This window comes from Crocodylus porosus, unplaced genomic scaffold (assembly GCF_001723895.1).
Source record: "Crocodylus porosus isolate Cpor-Errol unplaced genomic scaffold, CroPor_comp1, whole genome shotgun sequence".
Taxonomy (NCBI): Eukaryota; Metazoa; Chordata; order Crocodylia; family Crocodylidae; genus Crocodylus; species Crocodylus porosus.
In genome coordinates this window covers 16,041,585-16,061,374 of record NW_017728925.1, presented here as the reverse complement: position 1 = coordinate 16,061,374, position 19,790 = coordinate 16,041,585, and the positions used below count along the sequence as shown (strand labels likewise).

At 42.4% G+C, this 19,790-nt stretch overlaps 1 protein-coding gene across 5 annotated transcripts in view; it reads right to left on the bottom strand.

The window, feature by feature from the left end:
• The window catches only part of NACC2 (NACC family member 2), a 73,229-nt gene that overhangs the window by 33,094 nt on the left and 20,345 nt on the right, over positions 1 to 19,790 (bottom strand). Inside the window, exon 1 of one of the 5 annotated variants that reach the window (XM_019540944.1) lies at positions 14,864 to 15,207. The exons of 2 other annotated variants lie outside the window; for them this stretch is intronic. The gene's annotated coding sequence lies outside the window, so the exon portion shown is untranslated. Of the gene's footprint in view, positions 1 to 9,505; positions 9,639 to 14,863; positions 15,208 to 19,790 lie in introns of those variants that run through there. 2 more of the 5 variants (XM_019540946.1, XM_019540943.1) reach the window with 2 other exon arrangements.

Below are 19,790 nucleotides of genomic sequence, written 5' to 3'. Positions count from 1 at the left end.
TCCCCAGTTCTGCTTTTCAGTTGTATCCTTTGGTGAACCCAAAGCAGTCCACCTCACTATTCACTAAACCAGAAAAAAGAGCAACCCCCCATACTTCCCAGGCAGAACAGCACAACTGGAACGTAGAGCTGGCCTGTGCCATTTTTAATTGCTTGTACCTTCTCCCACCCACCGCCACGGCCCTGGTATCTGACGTATGGCATTTCCTGCATGAATACTACTAGCTGCAAAAGAAAATGGAGTAAGTTGTGCTATAGAAGACCTGTAAATCTTTCCTCAGTTCCCGAAGGTCTTTTTCTTCTGCCAAGAGGCAAACCTTCTTCTCACCTGCCATACAGATTGCTTACTCGTGTGCTCACCTACAGCTCTAGCACGAGGAAATGGCTCAAACCAAGGAGTCTGCTAAAAGGGAGAAAAGTTAAAGCAGCTCAGCAACTCGGAGTTACAACTCTTATGTACCTCGTCAGTCCCAAATACGGTCCGAAGGGCAAGAAGTGTGCAGCCACATACAAACTATGAAAGAGGTCTCCGTAATTTTGTCGAGAGGCCTTGGGTATACACATTCAATCTGAAGGGCTGGGAGCTGGCATATGCAGAGCACCTCAGTATTCAGAGCATAATACCATCTTCCAGGTGAGAAAAACCCACTGCAGGTGCCCTAGAGGTGCTTCCAACTGCTATTCGGCTTCATATTTCATGATGCTATAGCAGTTAAGGATTGCCATCGACTGTCAATGAGTCCCTTCATCCACCAGCAGCCAGCATGCTGGCAAGCAGTTCATCTTAACATCAACTTAAAAAAGAAAAAGAAAAAGATGGTACTTCTCAGTACCAAGCTGAACTGCAGCTGCTAATTTAACCTTGGGGTTTAAAAAAAAACAATAGCAGCCTCTCTTTCGGGGCAGCTGGGAGCTATACCTTAAGGTAAATTTGAAGAACTGAGTGGAATTCAGGCTTCTGCTCAAGCTTTAGGGATTCGAAGGCTGCCAGTGTGGAATTACAGACTCACGCAAAAAAAGGAAAACTCTCTTAGCCGAAAAGTTAGTCCTAGAAATGGAAGAATTACCTACTTCCTCCCAGATGTTTCAAGCTGTTAAACCTGGGTTCACTGATATCAAGCTTGTTTGCAAGAGGTGATCTGGGGGAAGAGAGGGATCTTACACTGACAGGTTCAGTGGTTCTAAACCCCGAGTGCGACGGGCAGAAAACTGGTTACACAGATTACTGAGACCCCACAGGAAAAAATATGTTTGATTTTAACCCTCTAATTCTTCTGCATTTTTCCATCTCATCTTGTCACTGAGCAGACAGCATACTTTTCTGGACAGGCTGACACTCTGGCCTTGCCCTCTCATGGGAGCAGATCAACCCCCCTACTAAGGGCTAGAAGTAGAGAGCGCCAAGCTCAATTAATAAATGCTGCAGGTGCCTACCAGCTAAAAAAACAAGTTCAATATGGAGTCTCCAGCTGGACAAGTATGCTGCCCAAAGGCAAAGTTTGGATTGTCTGAACAAGGAAAAGTAAGATGCACATCTGAGACATAAAATGCTTCTGCAGAAAAAAAAAAGAAATGAAAACCTATTAATAAATCAATCTACCATCAACTTCTCGCTCTCTGCTGGAGATTTTTTCTGTGGGCTGGCAATAGTGTGGCTAAGAGGTTTATTGGACTGGACAGGACTCCAGTCATTACGATATGGCGGGTTCAAATTCCAAATCAACCCCAAAGCTGTTGTTTTCAATGGAGGAAGCACAGGACTTCAAATGAGAAGATCCAGATTTTACCCCTAGTTCTACCCCACGTGACTTCAAGATGGACAGGTGCGATGAGATGCTATATCCAGTTTTACCCTTTAATGTTCCTCCTTCACTGGTGATGCAAGCCTTTCTATGTGTAAAGCAGTACGAGATCCTTGGATGGAAACTGCTATTAGCACCATCCTCTCAATGGCATTTTTTTTTCTTTAACAAGCTAACTCCTTTATCAGGCACAGAGGGTGCTGATTGCATGGAAGGCCAAGAACATCATCACTAACTGGAGTTTTGCTTAAGAGTGCCCTTGGAGCCATCACCCATCCCCATCTGTATGTAAAGCATACCTCCCCCCTTCCCAAAAGAAAACTCCAAAAAACCCACCAAATCTACTTGGTGACTGAGACTGATATAACTTAGTCACAACCCTATCTCCGCAGCCCTGACCACAGAGCGGCAATTCTGTCTTCCTTACTTTGCAGGACCACAGGCTGCTCCCACTGCAGCCCTCTAATAACAGCACACTTCCACTGGAAAAAGCTCAGAACCGGCTTCTTTGTGTCCAAAAAAAACACGTAGGGAGTTCAATATAAAATCTTGTTTTTTGTTTGTTTTTTTTTTTACAGAGCGAGTTAGTTTAAAGTTCCAGTTAAAGGAAGTCAAATCAGCCAAAAGGCAGGGAGTAAGGCAAAAAAACCCAAACAAACAACAACTGAAAACACCATCTAGATGACCGATCAAGGTGAAGGAGAGTTGGTTTACTGTTAAACTACTTTTTGTAACTTTTTTCACTTTCCTTTATTTTACCACAGAGACTCTTAGCAATACATATCCACTCCCTTGCGCACCAGGCAGTAATTTTAGGCTTTGGTGAGTGGCTGTACTCCAGTAAGAGTGTACTTTGCAGTCATCTAAACTCAGAATGATTCAGAGGAAAAAGGTAAATATTACCAAAGGGAGAAAGGCAATCAAATTTTCAAGTCAGACTACTATTGAATCCATGCAATAGAATCACTATCACTATGTTTTCCTGTCTTAGGAAAGATGTAAGAGACTGCTGAGAATGAAATAGTGAACAAATAAATCTCACAACAGGTTTCTTCTCTTTTTCTACTTATGTTGCGTTCCCAGGACATGGACACCTCAACAATGGTTAAGTTGGGAGACTTTTCTCCTTCTGAGTCCCTCCAGTATTTTATATTAGAATTATCATTAATATACTATCTTCTGAGATTCCCAATTCCATTTCAATTAAAATACAGTCAAAACGGCTATCATTTAATCTAAGCTTCTTTTTAATAATTTCCACCTTGAAGAAGCTGTAGAGGATTATTCCCATTTAAACTGCAAAAGGTAAGTGTTTACTTTTTTCAGTTAATACAATCTGCATTTAGAGAGAAGTGAAAGCAACCTACTCATAGTGTGCAAAGCTTTTTTACTGTTCGTATGTACCCTGGCATTTTGCCCAGACCTATTTTTAAGCCCATTTACTAGAAATCCCACAAATTAAAGGAAATACGGATAATGTTGTAAGAATCCTTTGGGCCAAATAAAAGCTACACATAATTTTCCTTGTGCATCAGAGTAAGATCCTTAACCACAAAAACCAGATTTCCCCAAAGCTCTTTTGCAACAGTAAGAGAATCTTGTTTTGTAAAAAGTTGCTTTGATTCACTACTGGATTACAAGGAATGATGGCAGACACCGCTGCTTAGCTGAATATGCCTTTAAGCCAAAACTGTAAAAGGTAATTACTGTTATGAAACAGAAAGGTGTTAAAAGAACACAAATAAGCTAAACATCTATGGTTCTTCAATGGTTATTATTAATGACAGCAGGACATGCAGAAAGTGCTCATACAGAGAAGCTTTAAAATGTTATTTCTCTCCACATAGGAGACCGTCATCTATTTTTATTTTCTAGTTTCTTTCAAAATGTAAGTTAACAGCGTTCGTAAAAGGCTAATGAGCACTAAAGCATACTACAGAGCAGCACCGGTCTGCGCTACCTCTCTCAGACTACCTGCCCCACTTTGGCCCAGCACTCCTGGCCTTTCCAATACTGAGGCCACATGACAAATTGTACCTCATCTTCTGCATTGATATCCCGCCCCAAACTGCAGATAATGAGCCCACCTGCTTGTTTCACTTGTACGCAAGGCCCTGCAGGACTTTACGTCTGGCACCTGTTTAATGAACCCTTTTGGGTCAGCCAGTTCTCTAGACTGACCAAGAGTTGTAACCAGGACCTTTTCTTCTCTCTGTGGCTGCCACGGAGGGCAAACCTAGGGTCTTGGCATCATGCAGAGGATTGGTACGAATGCCACGTGGCTTCCCAGTCAGTTGGATGTGCACTAATCCAGAAGTGGTTAAATAAAATATACGGCTAGACTGACGCACAAAAGCAACCATTATGACAGGCCTCGACATCATAGGATGAGGTAGTGCTGCATCACCTTGTTCTGATGGGGCGCATTGAAAAGATCATGGAGGGAAACATTGTTGAAAGGGTTTCCCACCCCTGGTTTTATAAATACCATCCCTTCCATCTGGCCACAGTGCAGGATTATAATGAGCAGGGAGAGAAAGAGGAATGGCAAGTTGTGGTCCCTCACCCCCTCCCTATTTTTATCTCTTATTTACAAGGCATCCCAGGGCCACTGCAAGTCTCAAAGCAGATGAGGCTGAAGTATGGAGCAGCGGCAGCTTTGGGGCTGGTAAGGCTGCTCATAGGTGAGAATGAGGTAGGCATCAGCAGGGCATTGGGGGGGCCTGAAGGACATCCTCAGAGCAGGGAGAGGGCTTGCAGAGGCAAATTCGGGGACAGCTTGGTCAACATGCCAGCCAAGCAGTGACCGCCTTCTGGAATCAGCACTTCAGTAGTCAGCCTCTGATCAGCACACCCAAACTCATCTTGCTGATGCGATAAGTCAAATTACAAGCAATAAAGTCCTTGTCTTTACTTTGCCCAGGCTGCTTGCTTTCCTCTGTGCATTTTGGGGCATATTTGCCACTGTAATGCGACTCATAAAGTGCCAAGTGTATGCGAGAGGCAAGGACAGTTGTGGGCGATCACTTCTATGTCAGCTGCATGTTTGGGACTATCCTAACTGTGCACCTAGTCCAATAAAAGAAATGACCCACAACAATCCCTGCTTCTTGCCCAAGTCCTGGACCACAATGGCTACAACATCAGTCCAACACTACCTAGTACATTGTAAAACACTAGTACCCCACTGTACTACTAGGCCCTTCCCCTTTTGGTTTGGTTTAGTGTTCTGGGGGGAGTTATTTAGAGACAAAACTCTCTCAGACACCACAAAAAGTCATGCGTTGTGCCAGGAAAAATCATTTTATCACAACTGTAAAAAACACTGTCCAAGTCTCTAGCATACGAGAGGCCAGGCCAGAGAGTCCTTAAGTGAGAACTGGGCAGGGCTGACATGTGCATAATCAAGAGAGTTCTACAGAAACTTGTGACTAATTTTAGTAAAGGATATATGAAGTGGTTTAAAAAAACCAAGCCCTTACTTTTATGCACATAACATGATATGCATCCATACTGCTTTGCATATGTGGCTCTGTCTCAGAGACCTTAACTGATACACAATACTGTGCTCATTTTCTCTAGGTGAGTGGTTTCATTGACTAGGTAATGATCAGATTTCCTGCCTTCGGGTCTGTCCGAGCGAGCTCTACAGAAGTGAAAATAATGGGGAAGGAGGCCTCATCTCCTTTCCCATACAGTTACCTGGTCACTTCTGTTTGCAAAGCACACTGGCAAGGCTGGTGCCACTTTCAAGACTCAAAATAGGGCATGTGTGCACACTGCCTACTGTCCAAACATGCCATACACTGGGTTTGGCTTTACTGGTAACTCAAACAACAAAACAAGGCACAGACAAAGCCTTTTCCTCAAACAACTGCGAGAGTTTTCCTGCAGAACCGCCTCTGTCCTGATCCCTTGCTGTCTCAGTCTTGGAGGGAGCCCCTGACCACTTCCACCCAGCTCTGTTACAAGATCTGCTTGCCAGTATGGGTTGACATCGCCCAGGAGTTGGCAACATTTTCAGGTAGAGTGCCAAAAACACCTGCAACTTCCATTTGTAAGATGTTGGCGTGCTGAGGGCGGATGGCGGGGGAGCCATGAGGGGCCTGATCCTTGTTGTAGCCAGGTGGTCCCAGCCCCTTCCCCACCATCCACACAGAGGCATGCGTGCCAAGCAAAATGCCTTCAAGTGCCCATGCCAGGGGTTGTCTACCCCTGCACAGCTCTACTCCTGGAGGCTGGAGGGCAAGGGGGTCTGCAAAAGAGCCCTCCATCCCTTGTATCTGCCTAATGGCGGTTATAATTGCCATCAACCAAAATTTCCAAGCTTTACCCACAATCACATCAGAGATTTTTCAGTCTGGAGTCACTATTTTGGGCAAAACAGACATAACTACAACACCCCATCAATAAGTTGAAATAAAGAAAGGAGTATTTACAGCATCTTTGGATGAACATTTGCACCAGGGACCTTGGGAAGAGAGAGAAAGAGCACGCGTACGAGAGGTGCACGCATTCAAAATCTCATCAAGTGAATTTGGCAATAATTAACATCGGTACATTTTGGTGCGTTCAGCGATAATTTAGCTACCAAATACATATTGCACTAAAATTCATAAGATATGTGTCAGTAAGAGCAATAATTGTAGTTAGTTCCCTTGGGTGGGGGATAAGACAAAGGGGCTTCTTTCCAAAAGGCTCTGATGCAAAGTGAAGCAACAGTCAGTGAACCCGACTCATTCACTGTAGTTCATCCCCAACAGTCACTTAAAATGTCTTCCTTAGATACATTTCAACTTCCTTTTAAAAAAGAAAATAATTACGCAGGGGAAATTAACAGTTTTTCTGCTCTGCAAATGCATAGATCAGAACAGTTAAACACATAACTTCGGGATCTTCTCCAAAATTTATGTGTTTTGCATGAAAACCAAATGTTTTTTTCCTGCCTGGGAAAATATTTAAACACTAAGTTTATGAAGCCAAGTCCATTTATTCCTGTTTTATGTTGCTTCTCAGATGGAATCTAATTAGCAATTTAAACAGTGGAGAAAGGATTCAGCACTGGCCAACAGCATAACCCACCGAACTGTAGCTAGGCCAACATGCATCTCAAGTGAACAAGCAAGAGATTTTGTTCTAGCTTGCAGATCTTCCAGCCAGTGCCCCATTATCTAATTTATGCAGGATACACAGACAGGACAGAATTAGTCCCTTACTCCCTGCCTTTCCCCAGCACACATTAATAGGACCTCATTCTTACATGGCAACCAGCACCAAAAGAAAGAGAAAATACCATCCGAGTCCTCTTCAAATCAAGTTTGTTCTCTTCTCCGTGGACTGAACAAATGAGGTTGCCAATACTTCCACATTAGCAGATTAAAAAACATTTTTTTTTCCTTCCAGATACGTGGTTTAGTTTTGGTCGAACCAAGAACTTGACATCTCACCTCAAAGCCTGACAGGGTAAAGGGAGTAAGCAACGGTTCAATTTTTCTTCATTGAGCACCCCACTCAACTGCACTTAGCCCAGACTTGAGTACTTGCATTTTTCAGCATCACAAAAATTCTTTTCCTGCTCATATCATTAGCAACTGCAGCACCCGCTTCCCATATGTTAGCAAGTATGCCTTAATTGGTGAACTGAGAGTGCTTGTTTGCACCAATGAATACTCTTATTTCCCTACTCAAATGGACCAATAGTACTCCAAGGACAATATTAATCGATAATGGATGTGGCAGAATGTAGTGAAAAGAAGTTGTAACGCCTCTGCAGTCAGGATGCTGTAGGCTGGCAGTGGGGAGCTCCCTGTTGAATGCTGTGAGCTCACACAGGCTAACAAGGCACACAATACAGCTACAGGAGTACGGGAGCAAGCTGAACCAGACAAAAATTTGATCATAACACTATCCTGTCTCCAACTCTCAATGTGGTCACCTGCAACAGCAAGTGCCACAGATACTCTGCCTATGGGTGAAAAAAGGAGGAGGGGTTTCCCCTTTAATTTACATTTTCTGCCATTACATTTTCTGCAATTTAATTACATTAAATCCCATTAATCTGGAGCCAAGCCTAGTCGTTCACTATAGGACTTTGCAAAAAGTGTAGACTGAGCAACCAGAAGTGTTCTGTTTTAGGAGGCTTGAAATGTTAGAAAGTTCCTTGAAACTATTCAGCAAAAACTTTGCTACTACCCTTGTCACACATAAAAGTGTCAACAGTACAGGATGAGGTACAACTGGAACACGCCCATGCAAATTCCAAGTATACTGTTCATAAACTCCCCCCCCAATTTTGGACCAAGAAGCCTAATTATTTCACATCCTGAGAATGAGCACAATTTCTGAAACGGGGCTGAGATCGCAGCTATTTTAACTGAACCCACTGACAGCACCTAATTTCAGATTACAGGGCAATTTCCAAGCCTATGGGTATGTCTACACGTTGCCATATGGCGATGTTGTTATGGCGCCATGCTTTAGTATAGGTGGTTACTGTGCCACGTGCATGGTCAGAGTTTGCCACTACATTGCCGTAGTGGTGTAGTATAACGAGGGAGAGCGCCACTATGGTGACATAGCTGGCAATCACGTGTAGACGCACAGGATTGCTATGTTGCTACAGTGTGCTGTATGCAACACGTAGACACTCCCTATAAGTACTCAACTACTTCTGTGCCATGACCCCAACCTTGCCTTATAAAGAACATGTCCCCATTTCCTATGAAGTCTCAGGAAAAATCATGCCTAAAAGTATGCAACTAATCTTACCGTGGTTTAGCTATGAGCATTTTTATGTGAAGGGCAATCTGTTTTCAGCCAGAATATTTCCTGTATGTACACGAGCAAGTCAGGTCAAGTGACTGTAGTAAAGGGCTAAGAATCCCAATTCTTGTTTTCTATTCCCTGCTCTTGTGCTGACTCTCATGCAATGTCTAATCAAGTCAATAGGAACCCTTCAAGCGTGCACAGAAATGGGCCCTGGATGACCTCATGCAAATCACTTCATTTCTCCGTGCCTCAATATACCCATTTATAAAATGGCCTATTTCAGAGGGCTGTTAGGTCATAATTAATTAAAGGTGTTAACACATAAAGATTCTCAGATCAAGGAGGTAAAAACTGGCAATGGTCAACAAAGGAACAGAAAACCCCTGGTGACCTTTCACCACAAACAAAAAAAAATTAAAAAAAAATGAAGCAGCCATTATTGCTGCAAAAAGCAGAAGTAAGTTTGATTTGTCTCTCTATTTATTTTTGTCATTTTCCTGGCCAGTTAGACAAGAACTATTGCAGTTGTGAAATCCAGGAAACTTTGCTGCAACACCCTGTAATACTTACAAGGCAATTGGCCAAAAACACACACAAATAAGTTTTTTCGGCACAATTCCTACCACTTATCATTAGCCCACTTTGTTAGGAAACAGCATGTGCTGAAAGGAGTCCCAAAGTTGGGGAGTGTCACCTTGGGGAAAGGAATAGAAAAGCAGCAGCAGTATTTCCAGCTTTCGGTAGTGACCGAGAACCTCAGATCACGGCACATCCGACTAGCTCCACTCACCACAGCTGTGTGGGGTCCACGTGGAACAATATTAATCTACCTGAGCTGAGGACATTGGGTCAGCTCCTCAAAATCTCCATTCAAAGTCTGATTTTCCTGAAACTCCTCCCGCCTCTCTATACCCACAGCCATGAACCACAGTTTACCTTGATGCTCCAGGGTACGTTTTCCAGGTTACTTCCTCCAACACTTTTTCTATAGGCTTCACTGAGCAAGTTGCATCTCACACCGTTCAGAGTTTACACACCTCACCTTGACCACGGCAGGGGTTGAATTAGGGCAGAGCTCGGTACATTTATAAGAAAACCCCAGAAAAGACAAGACAACTCGTGTCTTCTGGGAGGTGCACTGAAGAACAAAGGAATTATCCGGCTCAGTCTTTAGTTATCAAGCAAGAAAGAAACGTTTTAATGTTATGAACTTGCATGTTTGCATTTACACAGCGGGTTTGTGCTGAGGATGCCAAGGGGGGTTAGAAATGACAAGTAAGCCTTCTAAGCGTCCTTGGGACGTAGGCATCCACATAAAGATAAACTGAGGCTGTGCATGCGTTAGCATGCTGCTCAAGGTCATGCCCCGAATCCAATGTCAGAGCCCAGATTGAAACCCAGGGGCCCTGACTGGTTTTCTGACGGCAAAAGATAATCAGCCACTACTGCATTCTCCCTGCCACCCAAACCACCTTTGGGGAACTTGGGGGTAATAATACTTCTAACAGCTATTGATGAGTCCAAAGCCTTTCACAGGAAGAAAATTGACTACTAAGCTGAAAGGGAGTCAAGTGTTTGCCTGGTTTTACTGAGAAATGAAATCCAGCTTTAAACACAGTAAATCGGAGACTATTCTGAATCACCTCTTGAATTTTTTAATGCTACTCCTGGGAGCACTGAAGGTAAATATGTTAATTTGACTTCAATCATGAGTTGGAAAAAAAGCACACTGTATTAGTTTAGGGTACCAAGTCTTAAAACTATTCATGCATTTCTGCATATTTTATACTCAGCAAATAAAGTTCCAAGGTTCTATAAAGAGGCTGAGAAATTATTCTGAGTAAGCAATAATGAGGTGTGCATTATATAAGGCTGATACTAATGGTAATTTATTATTAAAATTTAAGAGTTATAGCTGCTACATTTTAAATAGCCCTAGAGCAATTTTTCTTGCTTTCCATTTTTAAAGAACATTTGGAGGGTTGGAGTTGGAGATGCACAGACCATTTTATTCATTCTGCAGAGCATAACCATGGACTCCAGGCCAATGTCACAGGTCCTTCAGGGAAATTTTATTCTTTGATAATTCTGTAATTAACTCTTCCCAGCACACCACTGTTTCTACTACAGCGAGAAGTCACGTCCAGCATTTTTGCAGAGTAGCATGTCACAAATTACTAGGCTTTCAAATGGAGATTGTAGTCAGAACATGCAGTTCACAGGCTGGTATTTCAAGGCAACCTCTTTCCCAACTTGGATTTGGGAGCAGAAAAATCAAAACTGCTACATGGTTGTATTTCTCACCGTTGCCAGAGCTTTCTAGCTCATCACTCTGTCTGTGAAGAGACTCTCTTTTTGACAACCAGACTTTGCTGGAAGGAGGACAGAAGTTAGAAAAAGCCAGGGGCTTAACATACTATTTTACCATCCTGGCCAGTGTGAGACCACTCCCTGCTGGGTGCTCTCTTCCTGTTCCCCAGCACAATTTAGATATTAATCATGCCATTTTAATAAGACTGTTTGACGCCGCTTCACACACCCAACAACAGTCATAACAGCAGGCTACATAAAACTCAGTAACAGAAATGATGCTGCTTTCACCCCGCCCCGGGGAAGACCTCGCCATCTGAAATGGTTTCCTGATCTCCAGCCTAAAATACTATCCCATTACTCCTTGCTCTGTCTGCCTCAGATCACTCCAGCAAAATGTCTTGCCCTACTTGATATTTAAAATCTTCCACTGATAATAGATTATGTTGCTGCCACCCCCAACAAACCCACATCAAGATGCATATATTTAGGTCTTTACTTTTCTGTTGCAAGCCTGTCTCTTCTGACACTTTCTGTTATTCTTCTTTGCAGCCCTTCAACTTAAAGCAGCCTCTTCTTTATATTAATTGGTCCAGCAGTGCTACAGCATGAAGCCACAGACATACCTCCTGCAATAGCCCTCTGTGTCACAGGTGCAGAGACATGCTGTAGGTTAGAGTTAATTTGCAAATCTTGGGGAGAGGGTGGGGAGAAGTCTTCATGCCTCAACAAGACATTACTGAGGAGAGAAATGACCTGCAGTCATTTCAGACTTCATGGGAGGAGCAGTATCATAATGTCTACGTTAGTTATACAGAATAAATTAGTATTCAAGGACACTGGTTGAAAGATAAGGAAATCTCAAGCTAACAATTTAGATAGGAGTCAGGATTTAGCTTTCAAGAAACAACCAACACTGGGCAAACATTTCTGAGTCTGGTTTGCTTGTATGAAATGCAACGTTAAATCTAAAATGTATTTAAAAAGTAATACTAACAAATGACAGAACGTTCTTTTTTGAATTACATTTCAAAATAATTCTATGCCTAGATTTATTATGCCAAAATATAAGTCAAGTATTAAATGAATGAGTTGATCCAATGAAACACAACAATTTCTGGACAAAACCCCTTCGTTTAAGATCCATTTAACTGTGGAATAGTTCCAAACAGCAATGGAAGTCCTACAAGGTTTAACAGGCAAGACAGCTTTGCAAAATTTACTGTAGGCCAGGGGGATGCCCTAGATGGGATAATGTTGGGGAGGTATCCATTTTTTATAAAAAAAATATGCATGATTCATTCACCTACTCAGACCGAATGAGTTAATTTCTCCTTTGGGACAGGGTAGTAAGAGATGGGTGTTGGTCAGCTCAGCATGTCTGGGTTGGCAGGAATGAGTTACCAAGTACTATTAACATAGGAGTGAAGTAACCTTGGGGATATAAGGAAGCTCACTGACCAGGCATTTACTGGACTCAAAAGATCTTCCAAGGTCCCTTCGAGCCGTAATACCTATGAAACTCAAAACGAAGAGAGACAGACCTCATGGAAACAGTACAACCAGGGCTTGAAACAAAGAACTGTGGTAAGCATCCGGTGTATGTTGAATACTGGATGCCTGGCACCAGATAGATAGGCACTGATGGCAGCCTACGCACGTCTGTTAGCCTTGCTTCTCCTTCTTACCCAATACCCTAAAATACTGTATTGCAGCTGACTAATCAGGGGGCCTTGTTCTGAAAAGGCTGTCCTGTGCTGCTGCCAACATCTGCTGCTTGCACTTCTCCCAAAGGGTTGAAGGGCTAAAAATTCATGTTCTTTTGGACTCACTGAAACAGCGACAGGGAAAAACAGTGGTGTTGAAGCCAGGCTGAGGCATGCCCTTGCTGTCTGTTGGCTTGAAGCTGTTGGCAAGCTTGTCCTGTGGATCTGTGACATTAGGCGCGTTGCTTCTCTGCCACTAGCTGTAAGATTTGTAAGAGAGATGTTAACACCTTAACTTCTTATTGATTTCCAGGAACCACCCTCTTATTTCCAGCAATTAAATTCCATGGTGACAAATTAGTTATACCATGTTTTCTATCAATTATATTACCCCAGACATTATTAAGAGAAACCTCTAATGAGACATTTTAGTTGGGTCTGTGTGCATAACAAGTATCAGGGGATTTAAAGAGGACAATTCACCCTAATTTCCCAGAACAAGTCTGAGGGTGATGGAAGGTGGCACTAAAAGGCGGCTGGTGCGGTTTTACAGGCCAGCGGTTCAGCACAGCGCCCTGGCCCTTCGGTCCTGACACCGGATGCACTCATGCCACACAAGGAGATTCAAAGAGAGAGAGTTTCTCAAGTTCAGCTGACAAAAGTCTGACTTTCTACCGAGGTTTTCCACTGCTCTTCAGGCCTGATGAAGCTGGTCATTATGTTTCTCGAGGAGGCTGCACAGAAGAATAGAACAAGCTGCTGAATCAAAAGCAGCTGGCTGTCCTTACTGTAGGGAGAGCGCTCTTACTAATTTCCACCTTCACAGGGTGTTTTTTTAAGTTACCTCTCAAAAGGTCCTTTTTTTGGTACCTTGACTCACTTGGAACTCGGCTCCCTCCAGCCTCTGATGCGTGGAAAGAAACCGCCTTTCAGGAAAAAAGGGGCTGCATTGCAGGAGGTAAATTGGAGCATCACTCGCTCCAGGAATGGTCCTCCCAATGGTGGGCCAGCACATGCTACGAAACACTGACTTCTTCCAGAGGTCCACACAATAGACCTCCCCCCACCTCACAATACCAAATGCTCAAATGCAGGTGACTCTTTGAAAACAGAGATGCTTTTTCTGCGTTGCCATTTACCCCGATGACCTTCTTTACGTTCTTACAGAGAAGCATTAGAATGATTTATATGGGGTGGGGGGAAAGCAAAATCTTCACAGCATTTCTGTGCTTGACACTATCGGCTCTAGTGTCCCAATGAAAATGGAATTAGACCAACACCATCCCCACCACCACTGTTCTTTTCAGTGGATAAATCTATGCAGACTATCTATTGTAGATATCCACTGTACTCCAGGCTATTCTATACATCACAGAGCTTAAAAGCACTTGCTATCTTTCTCTCTTTTCTAAAGGAAGATGAAACGAGACATATTTGTGTTGGAGTTTGAAATGCAGAAAACTACCATTCTAATTCTCATGCCATTCCCTTGATATTTTTTCCCAGAAGGAAAAACAGAAGATGTATTCCATAAGCAGACGATTTCAGCAGCTAATTTTACCATCACTTATGGCCGACTTTATGACTAAGATTTCATGCTGACTATATTAATCCTGTCAATTTCAGAGTGAGAGAGAAATGATACTGTATATTTTATGGCTGCAATAACTTCTAAGCCATTAGACATGCATGCTGACATGAAAGTAATCAAATTGATTTTTTTTTCCTATTACAATGAAGAACTTTGTATGAGCAAATAGTCTTTCTGGCACAGAACTGAAAACCCCAAGAACCTTGCATTCACTCAGGAAATTAAGAAATCACCACAAGACATAGTTCAGAAATTTGGGCATTCTGCTTACTCACATATTATTTTCACTAAAGCAGAAAGGAACATATTAGCCAACCAGAAGACCAATAAAAGATAATGCAAGGAATAATTTGGGGTTTTCAAAGCAATGTAGACACTACAGAAGATGCAATTAACTGTTTTTCCAGTATAAAGGTCTCCATTATTTTGCTCTTTTACCTAGACAGACATACTGCTCTCCCTGTATAACACAACTCATGCTCTGCATTTCAAGGTGCTTCAATATCTGAACAGGAATAAGTGGAGAAGGGAGTGAAGGTGACGGCACAGTTCATCCCCAGCTAGGGACACTCCTCAAGAGGTTAGGCTGCACTTTGTTGAGGAATAAGAAGTGTTAACAGGCATACAGGTGCCAAGTTACAGAGGACTCAAGCCCTTCCAAAAATAGACTTGAGGAACTGATCTTACTCTTTCCAGAGCTCCTGAAATACATCCCAGCAGGTTCCCACGTACCGCATGGTCAGTTGGAGGTCCTCAGCAGGGCGCAGGTTGGCTGGCACCGTTCTTTCAGTATATTCTGCAGCTCTGAATCAACTGCTTGCAAGAAAAGCCATTTTTTTTCCACCCTGGGAAACAGTGTCAGAAGCAGCTTATCCCCAAGGTCTGGAGGAGGACTTCAATTTACAATTTGGGGAAAGAAAAAAGCTTCCCACACAAACAGTGAGGGGGAGGAGGTGGCCATTAGAAGAGAAGAACTAAATCTTGCTCCAGGGTGAAGAAGCCTCCCTGGGTGAAGTCAGCTCCAGGCCATTAGATAGCGCTGGGGGAGTTGTGTTTCAGACATGCAAGCACTCCCTTTAAACACAGTGTGCGTCTAGTATCAGTATCAAAGGTCAGCAGGAAACTACAGAGCCTTGTAGGTCAAAAAGTTCAGCTGGGAAATAAGCTTAGTTTTCAGCCTAGCCTCCCCTCTATTCGTCCAAGCTTGACAAAGAACTGCTGACCTAACTGTGGATCTAGGTACGCTTGTCAGTTCACAAGATGCAGTCACAGCCAGAAAGCGGTACTACCGGGAACTGTGTCCTTGCACCGCACCCTCCTTTTTCTGCTAGGGATGGGTGAACAGCTCCCAAAGTGTAGGAACCTGTTGCTGCTCACTGCTTGGTACATTTAAACGATCATTGCCTGCTGTGCTTTTAACTTCTAATCAGCTTCAATAACAATGGATGATTTTTGGAAAGAAACCACACAGTTGTTGGGGTTTTTTTTAATTTAAATTGGATACATCTTCCTTCTTCGGTGTAAACCCATCCATAAGTAAATTTAAATTATAACAACTGATACTGAAGCCTGAAAACATGCCCCAATTTACTAATATGGTTTAAATTGAAATTAAAAAAATATTCAGGAGTACAGGTTTAACATCTAAAGTTTACAGCAAGTGAATTGAAAGTAGCTGAATTGATACAAGTCACCTGGGAGGCATCTGGAATCAAAATCTGTCAAAGATTTAAATCAGCAGCAGTAGCCTCTTCTGCAATATAGAGAAAATATTCTCATCACTTCAACTCATTCAAAGAGTCCAGTTCATACAAAAACAGAGAAGCTGACTGGAAGCAGGAGAAGCAAGAAACTTCATTTTCCTCTTCCTATTAATACAGGGGTGTTCAACTCCTGGCCCGCAGAGCAGATCCAGGCCCCCACACAGTGTCATCCAGCCCATGTGGCCCTCCCTACTGGGCCAGAGGGAGCCCCGTGAGCTGTGGCCTTGAGCATTAGACGGAGGGCCAAAAGGCAAGTGCCAATCTATTAACAGAAATGAAGTGGGAGAGGACAAGATCTACCAGCTCTAAAATCTTGAAGGAGATGGTGACCAGAACCAATCAGTTCAATTAATGTATCCCAAGTGATATCTTTGCTTAAGACACCTGCTAATTTTAAATCCAAAACACATTATGATAAACTCACCATTTTTCTTATGTATCCAGTACAATTTAAGTCATTCTAGTTAACAGGCAATGCTGACATGCCGTTTATGGTATTTTTAATTAAATTCTAATTTTCATCCAAACGCAGCTTTACCAAATTGCAAACAAAAAACTGAAATGAGGAACTATTAAGTGTATTACTTGCCTTTTTTAAATATAATAAAACATGGGAAATCAAAAGCCTGAATTAATATACATTAAGCAATAAATCTGCTTAAATACGTATTGATATGGTGTATCCTCCCAATTAGCAAAAATACCAAATTAAGGGGAAAGACTATATTTTATTGCAAATCAACAGGTTTTAAATAGGTTACTACCCAATAAGAATAATTTTTCTTTTGGAAAATAAATACAAAGTACAAAATTAAAAGAAAACTGATCAAAATCAATTCTTTAAAGCAAGATTTCTTGATTGCTGATTTTAATCACTTTGCTTTAAATCAATATACCCTGCTACAAGTACATTTTAATGTCATTATTGCTGCTAATATATTCTGAAATACTGTGCAAAATGTTTGCAGAAGATCAGTAATTACTGGAACATATGAAAAAGAACTCATTTTTAGATACCTCTGGCACTCAGGTTTGTTTGTTTTTTTTAATTATTTGACTTTAATATCTTTTTCTAATTAAACTGTACTAATAAAGTCCATACAACATGGAGACTGATACGTACCTTTCACGAACTTCTTTTTTGTCTTCATGCAGCACCCACACCTGTGCTTTTTGTCTTTAGCTATCTTCTTTCTCTTTTCACTGTATTATGGTTACATGGTTCAGTATAAAACTCATATAAATATCTTATGGCCTTACCACAATCCTCTTCTGAAGAGGGAGCACATCCCTAACCATGGGTTGTGAGCGAGGGTGTTAATTGTACTGCCACTTATTGCTGTTCTTTCGTCATTTGCAGGCAGAAAATAGTTTAAAACAGCTCCACTACTGCACTGACAGATAAGGTAAAACTTAGATGTATATATGCATGTTTACTGCAGTTCCAGTCCAGTCTCATAAATTTAATATTGCTTAAATCCCTGCTTGTATTGGTCTGCAATGGCGCCATCTCTCATACACATTCAACTAACTTTGAAGACCTATTTTAAAGGTGTAAATACAAGGAAAACAACATGAAACTCCACAAACTTGACTTGCCTTATTGCCTCTGGAAATTACAGAAACCATCAAGTGAGCTATGTGTTGTAAAACTCCAACCCAGCCAAGTCAGAGGGCTTCAAACACTTGGTTTCCTTGCATTGCCTAGCAGTTAATTATCAGTCCTTAAAAAAACAACAGTGCTATGATAAATCACAGCACATTCAGGACAGCACCCCTGAATGCTTCAAATGCTCACCATCCCCTGAATTTATTTTTTTGGACAAAACATGTAGACATTTACTTGTATTGGCAGTCACTTTCAAGCCCGTTCTACATTGAGCAAAAGGTAGTAAATAAACTGTAAACGGCACAGATTGGTGTCATTAAGAAAGAATACTTGTATTATGTCTTTTTTAAGACCGTAGCAAACTAAGAAACTAAGCAAACTGTTCCTAGCCAAAACCCACACAAAGCAATGCACTTGTTTTAAATTATGCAATCTACAGCTCTGACCTGTGAGATGCAAAAATCCCCTAAAGACAAAGTTCAAAACAATTACCTGTACCATGATCTCACCAGGTCTTTTTAAGAGAGATCACAAGGCAGCACATGACACATGATATTCAGCCAGTTATGACTTCACCAGGACCTACAGGGCTTTCTGCTATCGAGTAGTAAATACAATAATGTGTGTAGACTGGAGTAGATGCAACTGGACCCTGGCCTGTTTTGGGGGCACTGCCATTAAAATATTCCCAAACCCTAGACCTGGTTACCACACAGTCAGTTATTTCAAAATATAAGCATGCTATTTATCAAAGAATCATCCGAGCAGAACTGTGACAAAACTATGCTTGAAAGTTGTTATACAAACCACCAAAATCCATAGTTTTGCAAAGGTATAGGAAGTCCCCTGGGAGAGGCAGTGAACAATATCAATGAGTTTCTCATGACCTTACAGAGATTGCCATGACAACACAGTTTCAATCCCCCAAACATGGATATATTCATTTGGACTGGTGTGATTTAGAATAATTAGAATGAGATTCTCCGAGCTCGGGAGACAAGGAGTCACAAAGCAAACGGAGACAGCAATGTTGTACAATGGTTCATGGGAGCAGTGCTGGAATTTTGAAAGAGAAGAAAAGCAGCCTCAAAATTAAATGTTAAAAAAAAAAAAGCCTCCAAACAACACTCTTTTAGAGCTGCGTGACCTAATTCATTAAAAAGAATGTCAGTTAGCAAACCTTTTAAATAAAACATTAAGCTAGAGGTAATTTTAAGCCTTGTGGATTTTGTTTTACTCAATTATTTTTAATGCTTCAAGTTCAAGAATAAATATTCAAATAAAACCAAGGGTTTCAGCAAATCCTGTTTTTAAAAGAAATGAAGACATTTTATACTAAATTAACAATATCTTCACTCAGCTAGCCAGTTGGATTATTTCTCCCTAACACTTTAAAATATTTAGGAGATTCTTTTAGGTTTTAATACCTTCTTTGAGTTGAACTTTTACCTTGGGCCTTGTTCTTAGCTTTCTAAGTAAAGATTTATTTAATTCTGGTTCCTCTTCCATGCTATCAAGCAACACAAGGGTGTGTATAGTCCTGTAGGTGCTCAGCAAGGGTATAATGCAGGGGTTGTGCACCGCAGGTTTGTGTGCCCCCAGGGGTGCTCGGGAAGGCCCCAGGGGGTATGCGGCAGTGGTGCCGAGAAGTGGGGCTGCCAGCACTTTGCACCGCTGCGTGCCATGAGCCACTGGTGCTTTTGTTTTCACCAGTGCCATGCACCACCGGTGATTTTGTTGCCGCGCACCACTGATGCTTCCAGTTTTACTGCTGCTCACCGATCGGCCACCACGGGACTCCCCACTTCTTGACCCACCGCCGGGAATACACCAACCAAAAAAGGTTGAAAACCCCTGGTATAATGTATGCCGGGGTGACCAGAATTACTCAACCTGGGAGCCACATCGGATCCTCCACTGAAGTTCAAGAGCTGAAAGGGGGCAGGGGGAGGGTGCTGAGCAACCCAGAGTGAAAGTGACGGTCCCCCCATGCCATTCTGGCTTTCCCCATGGGGAGCAAGCCCCAGAGTAAGCAGCACAGCTGCAGCCCCAGCAGACCGGTGCCTGAGCCGGCAGTCCCGGAGGAGGGGGGCAGGCTTGGGGTGCACTCCCCCTGGGGAAACCTGGAGCAGCAGGAGGTGCCGGGCTGTGCTGTCCCCCCGGGTGGGTGGGCCTCAGCCAATTTCCAGAGAGCCGCAAGTACCATGCTGGTGAGCTGCATGCAGCTCACAAGCTACGGCTT